The sequence below is a fragment of the Fukomys damarensis genome, unplaced genomic scaffold, assembly GCF_012274545.1.
Source record: "Fukomys damarensis isolate Sample0158 unplaced genomic scaffold, DMR_v1.0_HiC HiC_scaffold_33, whole genome shotgun sequence".
NCBI lineage: Eukaryota > Metazoa > Chordata > Mammalia > Rodentia > Bathyergidae > Fukomys > Fukomys damarensis.
Genome location: NW_022900945.1, coordinates 25,129,140 through 25,147,987, shown reverse-complemented (window position 1 = coordinate 25,147,987; position 18,848 = coordinate 25,129,140). Strand labels below are relative to the sequence as shown.

Below are 18,848 nucleotides of genomic sequence, written 5' to 3'. Positions count from 1 at the left end.
CACTTGAGAAAAAAGAAAGAAATAATTAATCTGACGAATCTAATCAGTATCAATATCCAGGTCACTATTTAGTACCATAGTTTTGTGAAATGGATATTGGGCAAAAATAAGTACAAGCCTATAGGATTTCTCTGTATTTTTCTCAGTTTCCAACTTGTAGTAAAGTACAAATAACAAAAAATACCACCTTAGCTACTTAAAAATGTACAGTTTTGTTATTAAATACTATATATTCACTTTTACAAATGTATATGAACTATATAAATATATATACTGTTTATGTATTTAAAATGAATAACATTACAGTCAAGGAAAGCAGGATGTTATGGATTATGATAATTAATTGTGTTAATTTGGTTTTTTTTCTTTTTATTGAGTTTATTGGTACATTCTAGGTATACAGTACAGTTACATTCATTACTGGGATCTTGTACTTTTACATGACAGGTCTTCGTTCTCATTTTTTTCCCCTTGTCCCTTTGGATTAGTTTAGCACAGTTTTGGGTATGTTTGGATGATTGACTTGCTGAGGAGGGAAGACCCACTTGGATGTGGGTGGCACCAACTAATAATCTTTTAGCCTGAATGAAATAAAAGGGGAGCTGGGCATGGTGGTGCATGCCTGTGATCCCTGCACGTGGGAGGCTGAGGCAGGAGGATCACTGTGAGTTCGAGACCAGCCTGGGCTACATAGTGAGTTCTAGGTCAGTCTCAACTACATAGTGAGACCCTGTCTCCAAAAAAAAAAGGGTGGGGGGTGGGGAAGAAGAAGGAAATCTCACTTTTGCTTCTTCGGAGGAGCTCCAATCTTCACCATCACTTTTGGGCATCTTTCTCCAGGCTTCCTAATAAAGACTCGCATGAGGCTCTGCAATGAGCACCAGATCTTTGACTTTTGACCAGATCTTCTGGTTCTCCCATGATAAGCCTACCCTGTATATCTATGTATGTATGTATGTATGTATGTATGTATGTATGTATGTATATATCTATCTATTCTGTTCCTCTAGTGAACTCTGATATGTGAACTATTTGTGTAACCCTAAATTCATATTTTGAAATATTAAACTCTGTGATGTTATTAGGGATTGGCCTTTGAATGGTGCTTTAGGCCATGAGGGTGAAACCCTCACAAGAAGGATTAGTGCCTTCATAAAAGAGATCACAGAAAGCTCTCTATTCACAGTGAGGACATGGCCATCTGTGAACCAAGAAGCAGGCTCTTCACAAATCTGGCATCTTGATTTTGAATTTTCCAGCATCCAGAACCATGAGAAATGCATATTTTCTGTTTGAGCTACATAAACTATGGTATTTCTGTTGCAGTAGCCTGAACTAAGACATGTGAGAAAATCTGGTGAAGAGAAAAGAGGGGGAAACAAAAAGCATAAGGACTGCATAAAAGAGACTACAGAGCTGGGAATATAGGTCAGTGGTGGAGTATTTGCCTAGAATATGTGAGGTCCTGGGTTCCCTTCCCAGCACCACATACACACCCATATGAAAGATAAAGCTCTGAAAAATAAAATATATAAAAGTGGGGTGTGGTGACCCATGCCTGTAATCTCAGCACTGGGGAGACTGAAGTAGGAGATTCACTACATGTTCAAAGCCAGCCTGGGTTCCATAGTGAATTCAGTCCCTACATAGCGATATCTTGTCTCACTAACTGACTAACAAACTAAAGAAACAAAATAAAACTCCAAGAAGCTTTTTTCCCCCTCTCTTTAAACAAACAGCCTGAATAGTTAAGTATGTTTGATTTTATAAGCATAGTGTTTTAATGTGATATAGGGAAACTTTACGAGGAAGTATCAGCAGGACTGTGCTGGGTAGGGGACCCAAGGCAGAGGAGAAAGGGGTATGCTGTACTTTCTCAAAGGAAAGAAGCAAGTGGAAGGGAGGGTCCTGTGTAAGCCAATGAGTGTTTCCTCACTTGGGGAGTAACCAGATCCTTTGTGAAGTTCTTCTCCTTCTTTAGATTTTAGAATTTCAGAGCCTCCTTCATCTGGTTTGTTACTTCCACTGCTACCATTTCAGAGACTCTGGGTCAGTGGTTTTCAGACTGTTTCACTTCATTGCCCCCTGGTTTGCCTTTGGTGAGCTGCAAGTCTGGAAGGGTTGCATGTCACTTAAGTGCCTTCTCATTTTCTTTTTTTTCCCTTAAGTTTAATTCCTGGGTTGATGCTTGTAAATTGCTTATGGTGAGCAGCTTTATTGCCAGTATTCAGAACCCTTACGAAATGACTACTTCTCAGAGGTGTCCTCCAGGTGTAGCCAGATTTTGGTTTTTTAGTCTGTTGCAAGATCCTTTCTCTTTAATTTATTGGTGATGAGGAGCTTCTACCCAGTTTGATTCTTTGGCACCGGCCTATAGTTTGTTGCTGCAGTTGTTGTTGTTGAAGACCCTTAGGTAACCTCAATCTTCATAAACCAGGAAGGACAACTGATTAGTACAATTATGTCACCTGGGCTAAAGTAGTACAATCAGCAATAACAATAGTATCAAATACAGCCTGAAAAATGACAAACTGTGGTAACTGTTAATATGCCACCTATAACTGTATGGACTAGATTTGTGGTTGTTTAACAAAATCTAAAAGGAACCAGAACATTATATGCAAAAATAGTATGGTTATTTTACCCTAAATAAAATAATATGGTGATTTCACCCATAGGGGTGAAGATTTAAAAGGGTTGGGGTGGGGAATAGAGACAAAGAAGAAGAAGAAGAAGAAGGAGAAGGAGAAGGAGAAGGAGAAGGAGAAGAGATTAGAAGCAAGACTGGAGGACAAAGGAAGATCTTACAAACTTTGGGAAACTGGTGGAGAAGACAGGAGGGAAAGAGAAAGGAAGAAATAAAAACAAGAACAATAGCAACAAAACTAGAAACCATGCAAACAAGAAAAAACAAAACAAGAACAAGTAAAAGAGGGAAAAAATAAAAAGGAAAAGAGGAAAAGGAAAAAAAAAGTCCAATTCAAGGTGTGTCTCTGCTGTCACTGGTAGACAAAGTGGATAAACAGAGTCCAGGCCAAATTGATTAACCTCAGCAATCCAGCTGTCCCTTTATGGTGAGGTAGTGGATAATACTTGCACCTTTAGTTCCACTCAAGCTCAGGCTGGTTTCTGGCTATGAGGCTAGAACTGATTTTTGAGTCTGCCACAGTCCATGTGCCTCCTACTAGCTTGAGCTCTACAACTTGAACGTAGCTCCCTGACCTCCTTCTGACTTGAACTTGGCACGCTCACCAGGACTCAGAGAGATGGACCCAGCCACAGATGCTCTGAGTTCCAAGCCCAGTTGGCCCCTCTCCAAGGTGGCTACCAGCCAATCACCCTCTCCTAGGTAATGTCTGAACCTGAATAACTCACCAGCCACTGCAGTCTGCTGTGTCCACTGCTCTGTTCCACTGTGTTTCTCCATGGAGACCTCTGGGGTCGCCAGTAGTCATCATGTATCTGCAGGTTCAAGCTGCCATTCCCATGCCATGAGTCCAGGTTCTGGTAGATACTTGTTATCTCCCTCCTCTCTGTTGAAATCTCTCTTTTCACTCTCCCTGTGGGCTTCAATTCTCACTTCAAATTCTCCTGGGTCCTGGGGACTCATTTTCCTACTTCTTTGTCTCATGCTGCTACACTCCAGTATCAGGATATCAAATCTTGGAGAGACTTTCTTTGCTGCTTACCACTCTGCCATCTGCCATCCACAACTTAAAGGAGGAAAGGTTTATTTTGGCTTCCAGTTTGTAGAGGTTTCAGTCCATAGTCCATTGGCTGCCTTTAGTATTTCAAGGCAGTCAGTATATTCCAGCAACGACAGTACCAGTATGGATATGATTTTTGTCTCTACCAGTACAGTATAGTATTATGAGACCAAGATAAAAGCAATATGGGAAGGCATTACACATTATTTTTCTTCTTTGGGGTACTCTTTTCCTCCTTTCAGCTAACTTCAGCCAGCAAGCTTATTTGCTTCAGCTTTATCTGCTCTGTGTTAACAGATCTTGTTTTGGTCAAGAAGTTCCTTCCTTATATAAGAACCTCTCCTTTCCAAGTCAAGTTTCATTCATGTATCCTTCCTGGACAAATTGTTTCTAACACCTTTGGGTCAGATGTATTCTTCTATCTCCCAAGTCCTGGCCTGCATAACACCCAAAGCTAGTGTGTCGATTTCTTGTTAGGCCAATGGAATTTTATCTCTCTCAATAGTTGTTACAAAGCTTTACTAATTTTATTCTCTCAGTTATGAAATGAAGCCATGCATTCATTTGATAATGTTTACTGAACACCTGCTGGATGCTGACATTCACCCACGATTTCTTCATCCACCAGATCCAATTGGACCACATGCTTTTTTTCTAATTGAGTTTATTGGTACATTTTAGGTATACAGTTCAGTTACATTCATCATTGGGATCTTGCACCTTTACATGACAGGTCTTGGTTCTCAATTTTCCCCCTTATCCCTGCCCTCCCTTTACCCCATCTTCCCTTCCCTATTTACAAATACTTTATTTCCATTTTTCATTTTCTCATAGTTTTTTCTTTTCCCTTATTTCCTTTCTCCTACCCTTCCCACTTCCCCTACACCTTTAGCCCTTTTCTTCCTATTTTGCATTGCCAATTATAATAAGATCTTATGTACAATTATAGTTTTTCACACTAGAGAAACTATTTGGTATTTACACATGTGTGACTTATTTATTTCACTTAGGAGCATATCCTCAATATGTATCCATTTTCCTATGAATGACTCTAATTTCTCATTCTTTAAGGCTGAGTAGTATTCCATTTTATACAGAAACTACTTTATCCAGTCTCCAACTGATGGGCAAATGGGCCGTTTCCAAGTTTTAGCCATTACAAACGGTGCCGCTATAAACATGGGTGTGCATACATCACTGTGGTATGATACTTTTAATTCTTTTGGAAAGATACCCAGCAGAGGGATAGCTGGGTCAAATGGAACCTCTAATCCTAGTTCTTTGAGGTATCTCCATATTGATTTCCATAGTGGTTGCACCAGTCTGCACTCCCACCAACAATGGAGAAGGGTTCCTTTTTCCCCACAACCCTGCCAACATTTGTTATTAGTTGATTTGATTGAAGCCATTCTTTGTGGGTTGAGGTGGAATCTCAGTGTTGTTTTCATCTGCATCTCTCAAATGACCAGTGATGTGGAGCATTTTTTCATATATTTACTTGCTACTTTTACTTCTTTGTCTGAGAAATGTCTGTTCATTTCAGATGCCCATTTTTGAATCGGATCTTTATATTTGGGGGGGCTGATTTTTTGAGTTCTTTATGTATTCTAGATAATAGTCCTTTGTCTGAGGAGCAACTGGTAAAATTTTTTTTCCCACATTTTAGGTTGTCTTTTAGTTCTGTTGATAGTTTCTTTTGCAGTGCAGAAGCTTTTGAATAAGATGAGAACCCAGTTATTGATTCTTTCTGCTAGTTCCCGTGCTACTGAGGATTTGTTCATAAAGTCTTTTCCTATGCCAATGTCTTCAAGAGTTCTGCCTAACTTATCTTCCAGCAAGTTTAGTGTTTCTGTTTTAGTATTTAGATCTTTAATCCAGTTGTACTTTAGCTTAGTGCATGGTGAAAGATAAGGGTCCAGTTTTAATCTTTGGCAGGTTGGAATCCAGTTTTTCCAATACCATTTATTGAAGAGACTATCTTGCCTCCAGTGAGGATGGTCAGCTCCTTTGTCAAAGATGAGGTAGCTGAGTGCATCTGGAGTTGTTTTTGTGTCTTCCAATCTGTTCCACTGATCCTCAGGTTTGTTTCTTTGCCAGTACCATGCTATTTTAATCACAGTGGCTTTGTAGTATAGTTTCAAATTGGGAATCGTTATACCTGCTGCCATGTGTCTGTTGCCTAGGATGGCTTTTGCTATTCTAGGTCTCTTATGGTTCCGAATGAATTTTTGGATTCTTTTTTCTAGTTCTATGAAATATAGTGTTGGAATTTCAATTGGCATTGCATTAAATCTGTATAGCAGTTTTGGTAGTATGGCCATTTTCACTATGTTGATTCTTCCTACTCAGGAGCAGGGGATATCTTTCCATTTTCTTATATTCTCTTCGATCTCTTTTTTCAGAGTGCTGTTGTTTTCAGTGTAGAGGTCTTTTGCTTCTTTTGTTAGATTGATTGCTAGATACTTCACTTTTTTGGATGCTATTGTGAAAGGAATTGTTTTCCTAATTTCTCTGTCAGTGAGTCTGTTATTTATGTAAAAGAAGGCTATTGATTTTTGAGTGTTTGCCTTGTATCTTGAATCTGTCAAGTCTAGAAGTCTTTTGGTGAAGTTTTTGGGGTCTTCTTTGTAACATATATCATCAGCAAATAATGACAGTTTAACTTCTTCCTTTCCTATCTTTATTGCTTTAATTTCTTTCTCTTGTCTAATTGCTATACCTAATGTTTCCAGAACTATATCGAAGAAGAGTGGTGGTAGTGGGCATCCTTGTCTTGTTCCTGATTTTAGCGTGAAGGTTTTCAGTTTTTGGCCATTTAATATGATGCTGGCCTTTGGTTTTTCATAGATAGCCTTTATTAAGTTGAGATATAGACCATTTATTACAATTTTGTACAGGGTTTTTTAATCATGAATGGGTGTTGAATTTTGTCAAATGCTTTTTCTGCATCTATTGAGAGGATCATATGGTTTTTGTCCTTGACTTTGTTAATATAGTGTATTACATTTATTGACTTATGTATGTTGAACCATCCTTGCAACCCTGGAGTAAAACCGACTTGGCCAGGATGTATGATCTTGATGATCCTCTGTATTCTGTTTGCTAGTATCTTATTGAAGATTTTTCCTTCCTATATTCATTAAGGAGATTGGCCTGTAGTTCTCTTTTTTAGCTGGGTCTTGCCCTGGTTTTGGAATCAAAGTAATACTTGCTTCCAGGAATGAATTTGGAAGTATTGCTTCCCTTTCAATTTCATTCACAAGTTTAGAGTAGTGGCAGTAGTTCTTCTCTAAATGTCTTGTAAAATTCAGCAGTGAATCCATGAGGACATGGGCTTTTCTTTGTTGGTAAATTTCTAATTACATTTTCAATTTTACTGATTGTAATTGGGGTGTTTAAAAATTTTTTATCTTCTTTCAACTTTGGTAATTCATAAGTATCTAGAAATCTGTCCATTTTTTCTGTGTTTTCCATTTTATTAGAGTACAGTTTCTCAAAGTAGGTATTGATGATCCTCTGGATTTCTGCTGGATCTGTTGTTACTTCACCTTTTTCATTCCTAATTTCATGGATCTGAGCCTTTTCTTTCCTTTTTTTGATAAGGTTAGCTAAGGGTTTATTGATTTTATTTATTTTTTCAAAAAACCAACTCTTCAATTCATTTATTTTTTGTATCATTTTCTTAGTTTCCACTGCACTGATTTCTGCTCTAATCTTTATAATTTCTTCTCATGTAGGAGCTTTGGGTTTTTCTTGCTCTTCTTTTTCTAGGAGTGTAAGATTCATCATTAGGTTGTTTATTTGAGCTTGGTCTGTTTTCCTAGTGTGGGCATTCAGTGCTATGAATTTTCCATGTAGAACTGCTTTCATTATTGGACCACATATTTTAAGGCCAGCTTGCAGCTAGACCAGTGGCCAATTCATTTTACTTAAGTGGAAGTTAAGCTAGAGGCTGGGAATTCAGTATACTGATTCACATAGCTATTATCTCTGCCCTTGCCTAATGTCTAATGTTACATAGGAACCCTAAAGAGGGATTAGATTTTCTCCACTAAAGTGGCTTGTGCATAGGAGGTATTGCATGCAAGCATGTGTGTGTTAGTGGATAAGAAGCAAGACTGGAAGCCAAGAGGCCAGGACTATCAAAATTTTTTAAGTAACAAATGACAGCATTTTGACTAGGATGGAAGAAGTAATGAACATGATAAGACATCATGTGAAGGCTGAGCAAACAGGAGAGGCTGATGGGCTGGCTATGGGTTATAAGAGATAGAGATGAATTAATGATGGCCTGTATGATTTTGACCTGACCCACTAGCAAAGAGGAGGGGTATTTATGAGAGGAGATGTATGTATAAGAATCATAATTTCAGTTTTTGCAGTGTTATGTTTGATTTTTTCCCTATTGAATGAATCAAGCAGAGATATGGTGAAGATAAGGAAATAAATGAGTTTGGAGTTTAGAGGAGGGATTCAAGGTGGGGATGAATATTCAAGAATTATCAGTGTGCAATAATTAAAAGAGATGGGTCTAGGTTATAATAACTCTGAGAGAGAGAGAGGGGGAGAGAGAGAAGGAGTTTCAATAGAGAAGAACATGGCCCTAGTACAAGCCAACATTTTAGATCCTGGGACCAGGAAGAGGAGCTGTCTTGGAAGAAACAGACAGTGAAGTAGGAGGAAAACTATTAGTATTCCTTCTCCCCATAGCCAAAGCATTATCTCAAAGAGGAAAGAGTCATCTCCTGGGTCACAAGCTACTGAAGAATAAGGTAAAATGAAGAGTGGAGAATTGGCAATGGTCTGGTCACACGCTGATCTTAATAACAAATTAGAGCTGATTGAGTCGGAAATGGTGAGTGAAGAGCAAAATCATCAGCTGAGTTCAGAAAGAGGGAAGAGTATTAAAGGTTTGAGGAGAGAGGAATAAATAAAACAAACCTCTTGGAGAATGGCAGAGTGAGCTAATAAGGAAAACAATACTCAGGGTTTATAAGGATTGTGTTCATAAACAGTCGTGGTCATGGATGGTGCAAATATGGTATGGTTAACAGTTTGGATATCCTGGTAGGGTCAAAGAATTATGGAAATCAAGATACATACTAGAGGCAATGATTTGAAAAAGTTAGCGGTTGGTGATAAGAGAAGAATGCCAGAAATTGTGCTTGTCATTACTTTGACCCTACCAGGTTCTGTAGCCTTTCAATCATTTCCAGGCTTGAATTTCTTGTCGAGACTGTGAAACAGGATTGTGAGCTTCTCTAGTTTTTTACGGAGAGTTCTTAGTGAAATCAGAGCTCAGTTGCCAATCAACTGATCAGTTCTTGAATATGCTGTGAAAGAGTCAGTGATTCTAATGATATTGTTTTAATTGTATCTCTATAAAAGGAAAAAGAATAAAAAGGAATTACTATATCATGATTTTTGGTAAAAGTGACACATGTTCATTATGAAAAAGCACTGAGTCATTTATGACCCTGAGGATGAAACGAGTACTGTCTTAGCTACTTTCTTGTTGTGGAGACAAAATATTTAACATCACAACTTAAAGGAGGAGAAGTTTATTTTGGTTCATGGTTACAGTCCCATGGGAGAAATGGTGTGGTGGAAGGTCCAGCTTCTCACCAGGTGGCAGCCAGGAAGTAGAGAGCAAGGGCCTGGTGGAAGAAAGCCGCTTACACCATGCCACAGTCTCCAGGAAGCAGAGAGAAGGGAGGAGCCTGGGAGGTTGACACACCCTTCCAAGTCAATGCTCACAGTGACTGGACTCTAGACAGGCCCCACTTCTAACTGCTCACTCAGCTACGGAATTCATTAGTGGATGTAGCCCCACAATCCTATCAGCTTTCAAGAGCCCTGTCTCTGATCACATGAGAATTTGGGGAGATGTTCTACATCTAAACTGTAACAGGCCCCTCCCTCATTTCTACTCTATGCAAGTCTTCCTGAATTAAACACAATCCCTGAACAGAGAGGGTGATGGAGACCATCAGTGATGAAAGGGCCTGCAATATTTACAGATTATATATGTTAATAGAATGTATATACTGGCCTTTTCTTTGTCCCCCATTATGAGTTTCACAATTCATAATGCTTTCTTTTTTCCTCTTGTCTGAGCCCAAATCCAATAAACAAAAAAGCAGAAAAAAGAAGAGTTAGTTCTCTGAAGGATAGCTGTGGAGAAGGTGTGGGGCAGAGTCCTCCCCTTGAATATCAGCTCCTGCTGCAGGGAGAGCCATCCTCTGGGGAGCAAAGACCACATGCAGGTGGTTTTGCTATCTGTCTCTCTGAAATGATGTTTTCCTGCTTCATCAGAATCCCTGCTGAGGGGGAAGTTGAAGGTGTATTGTAGAAACTTCCACTGGAATTCCTTTTGGTCACAGGAAATGGCAAGTTTGCAGGGACTTCTGGTTACAAGGGAATTTGCTTTGGATTTGTATTTCCAAATTCTCTAAGGAATCCTTCAGGTCTGAATCAGGTTTTTTGGGAGGATTCTGCCCTGCATTTGCCAACTGCAAATTTTATCAGTGAAAAACAAATTCTAATTTCAGATTTAGAAACAGAGAATGTGGTTTTAAATTATAGCCTTAGATTATGATAATATATAGAACCCCTGAAAGTATAATTGGAATTTCTAGGAGACAATTTTAGAAGTAAAGTAGTAAATCTATCTGTAAGAATAGATCAACTGAGAAGAAAATGAGAACACATGTTGTAGTTTGTAGACCAGCCTGTTGCAACAATTTTGGAACAACATTTGGTTCACATTCTGTCGCACATTCTTAAGAGCAGTTGTGTAATTGCCTCCAAGATATTGGCTGTATCACACAAACTTTACACTAGGTTTTTTTTTTTTTAAACTGGGTGAAAGTAATCTACTTTTACATGTTGGTAGAGTAGTAGTTACCCTAAACAAACTTTTGTTTTGATATTTTGAAACTTTTAAAGAATAGAGCTGTGCAGGAGCCAAATGGGGCTCCCTCTACCTGTAGCCCAAAGTGGAAGTTCAAGACAGACCTTGGAGCCACTGCCCCTGCTCTGCTTCCTAGCTCTGCCTCTTGCTGGTTGTATGACCTTAGCCAAGTTATCTAACTATTTTTGTGCATCATTCTAATATGTAAAATAAGACTAATTGGAGCTGTTTCAAGATTTAATTAATTAAGATTTATAAAGTGTGAAGCATGTGTTAAGGACTAAATTAGGACTTTTTAGAAAGGAGAAACAACTGATTTTTCTACTGATAGGACCTTTTAGAAAACTGAGGTATTTTCCTCTATAAGAAACTAGGGTGATCCATTGTATGGCATTAGTGACAAATAAATTATTATGAATCTGTGCAGTTGTCTGCTGACCAATGAAATCTGGAGACATGCAGCTAAATATGAGGCATTGTAAAAGAGTGGGTCCACACTGAAAAAGAGGTGGGTTCCTTGTGAGAGATGCAGCTTCTGTAAATCACAGAGACTCTCTGCTGTCAAAGAAACTTTTTAAAATGTAAGATAAGAGTGTGTCTCTATTTCAGACTTCTGCTTACAATTTAAAAAATAAAATAACTAGGCCAGAAAAAAATAATCAAGACACCAACTTGTACCCAAATGAAGTTGGTATCTTATGATAATAAGTAGTTCTAGGTTGTAAGAAAGTAATAAAAGGAGAGAATCCATCCCTGTAGAAATCTACTAAAATTGCCATTAATAAAGGCAGGGGATACCTGGGCATGGGAGTACACCCTCATAATTTCAGATGCTTGGGAGGATGAGGCAAGAGTACTCTAATTTGAAACCAGTCTGAGCAATACAGCAAGACCCATCTAAGACATCATCAAAACAACAATAGCAACAACAACAAAAAACAACAAAGACAAAGAAACACATCATCTTTGTAAATAGGGAAGGGTGCAGAGGGTGAAGGGAGGGTAGGGGGATGGGGAAAAATGAGAACCAAGATCTGTCATGTAAGGGTACAAGATCCCAATGATGAATGTAACTGTACTGTATACTTAGAAAGTACCAATAAACTCAATAAGATAAAAACCCAAAGAAAAACAAAAGAATGATAACAACAAAAAACTCTGAAGGCACTGTTAGTTTTATAAATATCAAGATTTGTGTTTTTTTATGTCATCTACTGAAACTCATTAAATGCCCCTAAATTTTTTTTTGCCAACATGAAAAGCTTTAGTGTAGCAGATGCTGGTTGTTTAGGACTTGGGTTTCAAAGTAGGTGAATAGAGGTTTGAATTCAGGTCTTCCCAGTTCTTAACTCTATCACTCTGTCAGATTGCAAAGCCTCAGTTTGTACACAGGGTTTAAAAGCCCCTGCTTAATACAATTGTTCACTGGGTGATGATGATGATTACTATTGTGAATCTGGTTTCCTGGAGAACAGTTTATGCTTTTTTTCTTTTCTCTTTTTTGTAACAAGCATCAAACTCAAGACTTTGTATTTGAAGGCAGGTGTGGACATCGCTGAACTACATCCCTGGTTAATTTATGCTTTAAAGATAAGACATTACTAATTGGGACTTGGTTTCCCTGTCTTTTATGTAGAAAACCTCAACATGATTGATACATTTAAATGTGGGATTAAATATTCATACCCAGTTCAAGTGTTCATGTCTGCACTCAAAACTCATTTGATAAGCTATGCCTTCCCCCACCATGAGCCGCCATCGCTCTGGCACCAGGAAGGTAGCTGCATGGGTGCCCCTGAACTCCCACAACTCCCCCCCACCCCCCCACCCTCAGACCTCCTGATTGTGCCAGTCTTTGGGCCCACTCTGCAGAGGCAGAGGTGATCATAGAGGGTATTTTTCTGAGAAGAGTGTATTTCTGAGTTCCCAACTTTGAATATCTTTCAAGAAAGGGTGTGGGAAACCTGTAGTAGAATGGTGTGGAGTTCAACCATTCGGAAGGTTGGGGAACTCAATCTGGGCCTTGCAGCCTGAGGTCAGTCTGCATCATGGGGTTCAGCCATCAGCTAACTGAGATCAGGGGTCTTGAGTCCTAGCTCTGTCTGAGCCCCCATCCTAAATGGTAAATATACTATATTGAAAAGTTTGTTCACTGCAGACATGTTTTGGACTGCTTCTTGATTTCAATTTAATTCAAATGGTTTAAGGGTGATAGACTAGTGAGTACCACAGGTGGTCAGTTTCCAAGTTGTGCTTGATCATATTGTGTTGCTGGTTGGGATAAAGGATTGTGGTTGATTCGATAAGCTGTTTCCTCTGATGTTATGGAGGTGAGAATGTCTGTGGGTCATTAGAGACCCAGAAACTAGGGCTCAACCATATCAGGAAGATTTGGGTGATAACCCAGAGATTAAACCAAGGACAGCTGGACTACAAAAACAAAAATGAGAAAACACTTAAGCAAGACACAAAGACAGATGTCCAGTTCACCAATGGCAAAAAGTAGGACAAATGAGGATGAAAAGGCCGATAGTGAACTACCAGGACACCCTGAACCCAAAGCACAGGAAGTAACAAAACAGATCAATCAGGCTCTAGAAAAATTCAAAACAGAAATAATTTCCCAGATAACCATGGAGATGGTGAGCAAAATGAAAGTCATGATTCGAGACTCTAGAACAGAAACTAACAACAAAAAAAAATAGATGAGCTCAGCACCACGATAGAAGAGGTGAAGGCCCAGCATGAGAAAAAAAAGGAAAAAATAGACGCCCAACATAGGAAAGAAATGGAATCCATAAAACAGATTCAAACAGATATCCAGGAGATTAAACACTCCATAGAAAGTGCACACAATAGAATAAAAGAATGCGAAGATAGACTCTCAGATATAGAAGATAAGATTGCAGTCACTGACCATGAAAAGAGAGGTCTCTTAAAAACAGTAGGGGATCATGAGAAATTGATCCAACAACTCCTAGATAATGCAAAGAAGAATAACATAAGGCTGATAGGAATCCATGAAGTAGCAGGAGAAAATACAAATGACTTAAAAAAAAACTGTTCGCAGAATTAATGATAGAGAACTTCCCAAACAGAGGGGAAGAATTTAACATTCAGATAAGTGACGCATATAGGACCCCAACTAGCCACAATCAAAAAAAAATCTACACCTAGACATATAATAATCAAGATCCCAGAAACCCAACAGAAGAACAAAATACTACAAGCAGTAAGAGAAAAGAAACAAATCACATGCAAAGGAAAGCCCATCAGAATCATAGAAGACTTTTCAACACAAACCTTTAGGGCAAGGAAAGCCTGGAGTGAGATATTTCAAGTACTAAAAGAGGACGAACTCCAACCTAGAGTGATATATCCTGCAAAACTCTCTTTCAAAATGGATGGGGAAATAAGATACTTTCAAGACAAAGAACACCTGAGAAACTACACGAGTACCAAACCAACGCTACAAGCAATTCTAAACAAGATGCTAGAAAAAGACAATGAAGGTAACAACAGCATGAGGCCCAACAGAGCAAATCAAATAGGCAAGGCAAGAAAGTAAAAGGAGAAGCTGAAAAAGTAAAAAGAGTTAACAAAAGGCCATAACAGGACAATAATAAGTCAGTACATATCAGTTATAACCATCAGTGTTAATGGCCTCAACTCACCAATCAAGAGAAATAGACTGGCAGAATGGAATAAGAAGCAAAATCCAACAATATGTTGTGTACAAGAATCACACCTAGTGCAAAAAGAAGCCCATAGACTGAAAGTGAAAGGATGGAAAAAAATTCTCCATGTGACAGGAGCCCAGAAAAAAGGCAGGGGTAGCAATCTTATTTGCAGACAAAGTAAATTTCAAATCAAAACTGATTCTAGTATTATAGATGTAGGACGGTACTGTATCATACCTCTGTGAATGTAAAATATCTTGTACCTGCTTTATGATACATAGTAGTGACCATGCTTTATCAGAGATATTTTTAAAGATATCACTCTAGAATGTTCTCTTTCCAGATGATGATTAAGACACTAATAAAAAAAAATGATTCCAGGTACCACAACAGCAACAGAACTTTGCTGTTTTCAGGGTATTATTCTTCTATTTGTTTTTTTTTTGTTTTTTTTTTTTAATGGAGTGTGCTGAATGTCTATAATTTTGTTCAGATGACTGTAGAACCTGGAAAAGCTGTTGCTGCTATTGATGCATAACATACTGCTATTATTGGTCTTTTTATATAAATATAAATATATTTATAATATAATATAATGTAATATATATTATTTGGAAACTTTAACTGTGCTGTCAACTTTGGAAAAAGTTATCCCAATTTACTGTGTTGAATTGGCATTGTACAGAAATTGACAGCCATATTGGCCTAGAAATGTTAATTTTTTTTCCATTTCTACAGGGGTAATGCACTGTATTAAATATGTAGGGTCATATCTATGTGGGTTGATTACAGAAACTAATAAAGAATTCTCTAAATAATGAAAAAAGAGAATAATATAAGACTACAAGAGCATGAAGCAACTTAAATAGGTTCAAAGACCATTTTCATCTTCAGAATTAAGGATTATTTTAATTTTACAGCATTGCCTTTTCTCTTTTACTTTCCTTTTTAGTTTTATTTTAGGATTCCCTATTTTTAATGTTCATATAGAGATTTCTTTAACTGAAATACTGAATAGTTTCTCTGGTGTGAAAAACTATAATAGTACACAAGATCCTAATGAGATAATTAATAATGTGAAATAGGAAGTAAAGGGCTAAAGGTGTAGGGAAAGTGGAAAGGGTGGGGGAAAGGTAATAAGGGAGAGGAAAAAATATGAGAAAATGAAAAAATGGAAATAAAGTGTTTGTAAATGGGGAAGGGAGGAGGGGGTGAAGAGAGGGCAGGGACAAGGGGAAAAAATGAGAATCAAGACCTATCATGTAAAGGTACAGGATCCCAATGATGAATGTAATTGTATTGTATACCTAGATTGTACCAATAAACTCCATAAAAATTAAAAAAAAAGAAACTCACTTGATAAATTAAGACATGACTACTACTATGTAATTTGAGTCTAGCAGAATCTTTAAAGCTTTACATTTAGAGGGGCTGTACAAAAGCCTAAGTTAACTCTAGTATCTAGATTTAACTTGTTTAGCTCAAACCTCTCACATGGCACTCAGTAAATTCTGGTAAGGTGTGCATGGTTTTTGCAGTAATTCAGTTCGTCAATGACAATCTGATCTTCATGAATCGAATCTCCAAGCTATTGTATAGGTACGAGGTATGACAGAAAAATACTTGGATGAAGTAGAAAAATTCCTATGAAGCTTCTGTAAATGGGGAGGGGAAGAAGGGTTGAAGGGAGAAGAGGGGAATGAAAAAAAGAATTAAAATATATTATGTACAAGTACAAATTCCCTATGATGAATGTGGGCACTATGTATGGTAAATATGTACTAATAAAAAATCAGAAAAAGTTAAAGTGACTGATTGGAGAAAAAAAAGATGGAAAAATTGCTTGGAAGACACAAAATTGCTTGGAAGACATTAATTTAAAAAGAAATACTTTTGAATATCCATATTTCCATGAAAATAATTAAATTCATAATTAGAAGTCTTTCTACAAAAAATTTCCAGGCCTGGACAGAATCACTCATAACTTCTGTCGGATATTTAAGGAAGAAATCATATTAATCTTTTATCCATGTAGAACTTTCAGAAAGTAGAACCAGACAATGTACTTTCTAACTAAATTTTTGAAGCCAGTATTACTTTAATTTCAAAACAAGACAAAGGCATTTTGAGGAAGGCTACATACCATTATCTCTCATGAAACAGGAAAAACTCTTAACCAACAACTAACAAAAATACAAAAAGCATACAGTACAAGCTGATGATAGAAAAGTAGGGTATGGTTTTTGTTTGTTTTGTTTTTTTGAGACAGGGTCTCACTATGTGGTTCAACTAACTGTAGCCTAGGCTGGTCTCGAACTCACAGTGATCATCCTGACTCAGCTTCCTGAGCACTGGGATTACAGGTGTGCACCACCACACCTGGCTATAGGATATGTTTTTAAATTAGACAAATTTATTAAGGTAAAAGACACATTACTGGCTAGGGATTTAGCTCAGCGGTTCGGTGGCCTGCCTTGCAAGTGCAAGGGCCCGAGTTCAATCCCCGGTACCAAAAAAAAAAAAAAAAAAAAAGACACATTACTATTAATCTCCCACTTCAAACTAATTCCATCAGTAGCCACTTTCTGCAGCACTTCTGGAGTCTCCTTTCTTGCTTCCCCTTATGCTGTCATGGCTGCTTTGACATCCTGGATCAATTCAAAGCATTTACCTTTCATGACTATCTTGACTTTGGGGGAGAGCCAGAAGTTGCTTGGTGGACAAGGATGAGCCATAACATTTTTAGGAGCCTGCGTTTCCCTAGGATGACTCACACCAGCAGCCTTCACAGTATTTTTGATCATATCCAATGAGATAACAACTAGGACTTCTGAAATTCTTTCAGAAAGTGACAACAAAGATGGGATAGATGTGTTTAAAGTGAGTTTTGGCCACATGTGGTGGCACACATCCCAGCATTTGGGAGACCAAGACAGTCTCAGTGGAGGCCCACCTGGGTATATAGTGAGTTCAAGGCCAGCCTGAACTCCATAGCAAGATATTGTCTCAAAAGAGAAAAACAAAAACTGAAAAAGCATAAAGTGAGTTTTGAGGGGTATTGATGACAATGTTTCCTTTACTGTAATAACATTTTTAAAATTTTTAAATATTCATCTTTTGTTTTTATCACACCTCATACAAAATAAAGAGGTGAGATATATTTCCTGTTCTCTCAAAAGAGGTAACTGAAAACTTTTCAAATAATAATTAAGTCATAATATAAGGAGCCTCTTCATTAGATTTTCCATCATATTAAAGGCCTAGAACCATACAGCACTTTTGGGAGAAGTCTGCTAGGCCAAACTACACATATTATGGAGGTTAAAAAAAAAAAAAAAAGGTCTGAAGAGTTTAAGCCATTTGTGCTAAGTCCCATAGTTACCCCAGTGGCAGACTCAGGTTTGGAAGTCTGGTCTCTGAAATCCCAGCCGGATGATGGTCATTTCACCTGCCTGTTTGTAAGAATGTTCTGTGATTTAAGGATACTTTCAAATAGAAAAACGAGGTGTAAACAGGAGCATGAAAACCGGCGTTCTGATTACTGCATTCAGCACCTGCAGGGTGCAGTTCACAGGTACATACACTCAGGACCTTACTCGGAGTACCTGTCGTTTACATCATGCTGACCTAGAGTAATGTCAGTAATACCGACCTAGCTCGATTATTTGTATTAACTTATTTAGCTAGCAAAGGAAACTGCTTGGTAATACACTCCCAGTTTGTGAAAAAGAGGAAGAAGCAAGACTCTGCTGGTGCCCACCGTTAGAGCTTATCTTGAGTTAAAAAGCAGGATTGGAGGTTGCTGGGGGGACAACTAAACGGGCAGAATGAACGTCTGCGTGGGGGCTGTGCCGGGGAGTGGACAAGAAGGTATGATCAGCTTATTTAAGGTTTGAGAAGTTTTATATCCAGATCTAGGAACCCAATGGTAACCCTTCTCCAGAGAGTCCTGGGAAATTTGAAGAACTTAGTTGTGGGGAGCACTCCCTGGAGTTCGCGCCGCTTGTTCCCCTTCTCCAGGACCGAGGGCCCCTCCTGTCCACCCAACCTAGGCGCCCCAAGCTCCTGCTTGCCGGTTCTGCCTTTTCTGCCTATGGGCAACGTAGGCTAGAGCAGCTCTCCCGGGCTCACCCGTCGGCCGGGGAGGCGAAGGGGAGGAGAGAAGAGGCGGGAGGTGGGAGGAGGAGTTTCTGGGCGGCCCGGAGCCCCCGTGGGGGCGCGGCGGCGAGGCGCAAAATCGAGGGTTTCGGGGACGCGGAGAGACACTTTCCTCCTCCCAAGGAGTGAGGGAGGGAAGTCTGTGGCTCTAGCGCCGGGCCACTTTCCCGGTGCGATTCCGGGAGCTCCCAGCAGGAGGTGAAAGTCCCCGCCTGGTCCGGATGGCGTAGTTGCGCCGAGGCGCAGCAGCTGCCGGAGGCGAGCGCTGGGCGGGGAAACTTTCTCTGCTGTCCTCCAACTTGCAGCGGGTGGATCTGCTCTTGACACACCGCCTCCGAGGTACGTGCGTGCCGGCCCCGGCCCTCAGCGCTGCAGCCCGCCGGGCCGCGG

The 18,848-nt window shown here is 39.0% G+C and overlaps 1 protein-coding gene across 2 annotated transcripts in view; it reads left to right on the top strand.

Annotated features, from left to right (window-relative positions):
• The first annotated feature begins 18,540 nt into the window (after positions 1-18,540).
• Tgfbr3 (transforming growth factor beta receptor 3) overlaps positions 18,541-18,848 on the top strand; it is a 187,517-nt gene continuing 187,209 nt past the window's right edge. For both annotated transcript variants that reach the window (XM_010644936.3, XM_010644935.3), the window contains exon 1: positions 18,541-18,797. The gene's annotated coding sequence lies outside the window, so the exon portion shown is untranslated. The remainder of the gene's footprint in view (positions 18,798-18,848) is intronic.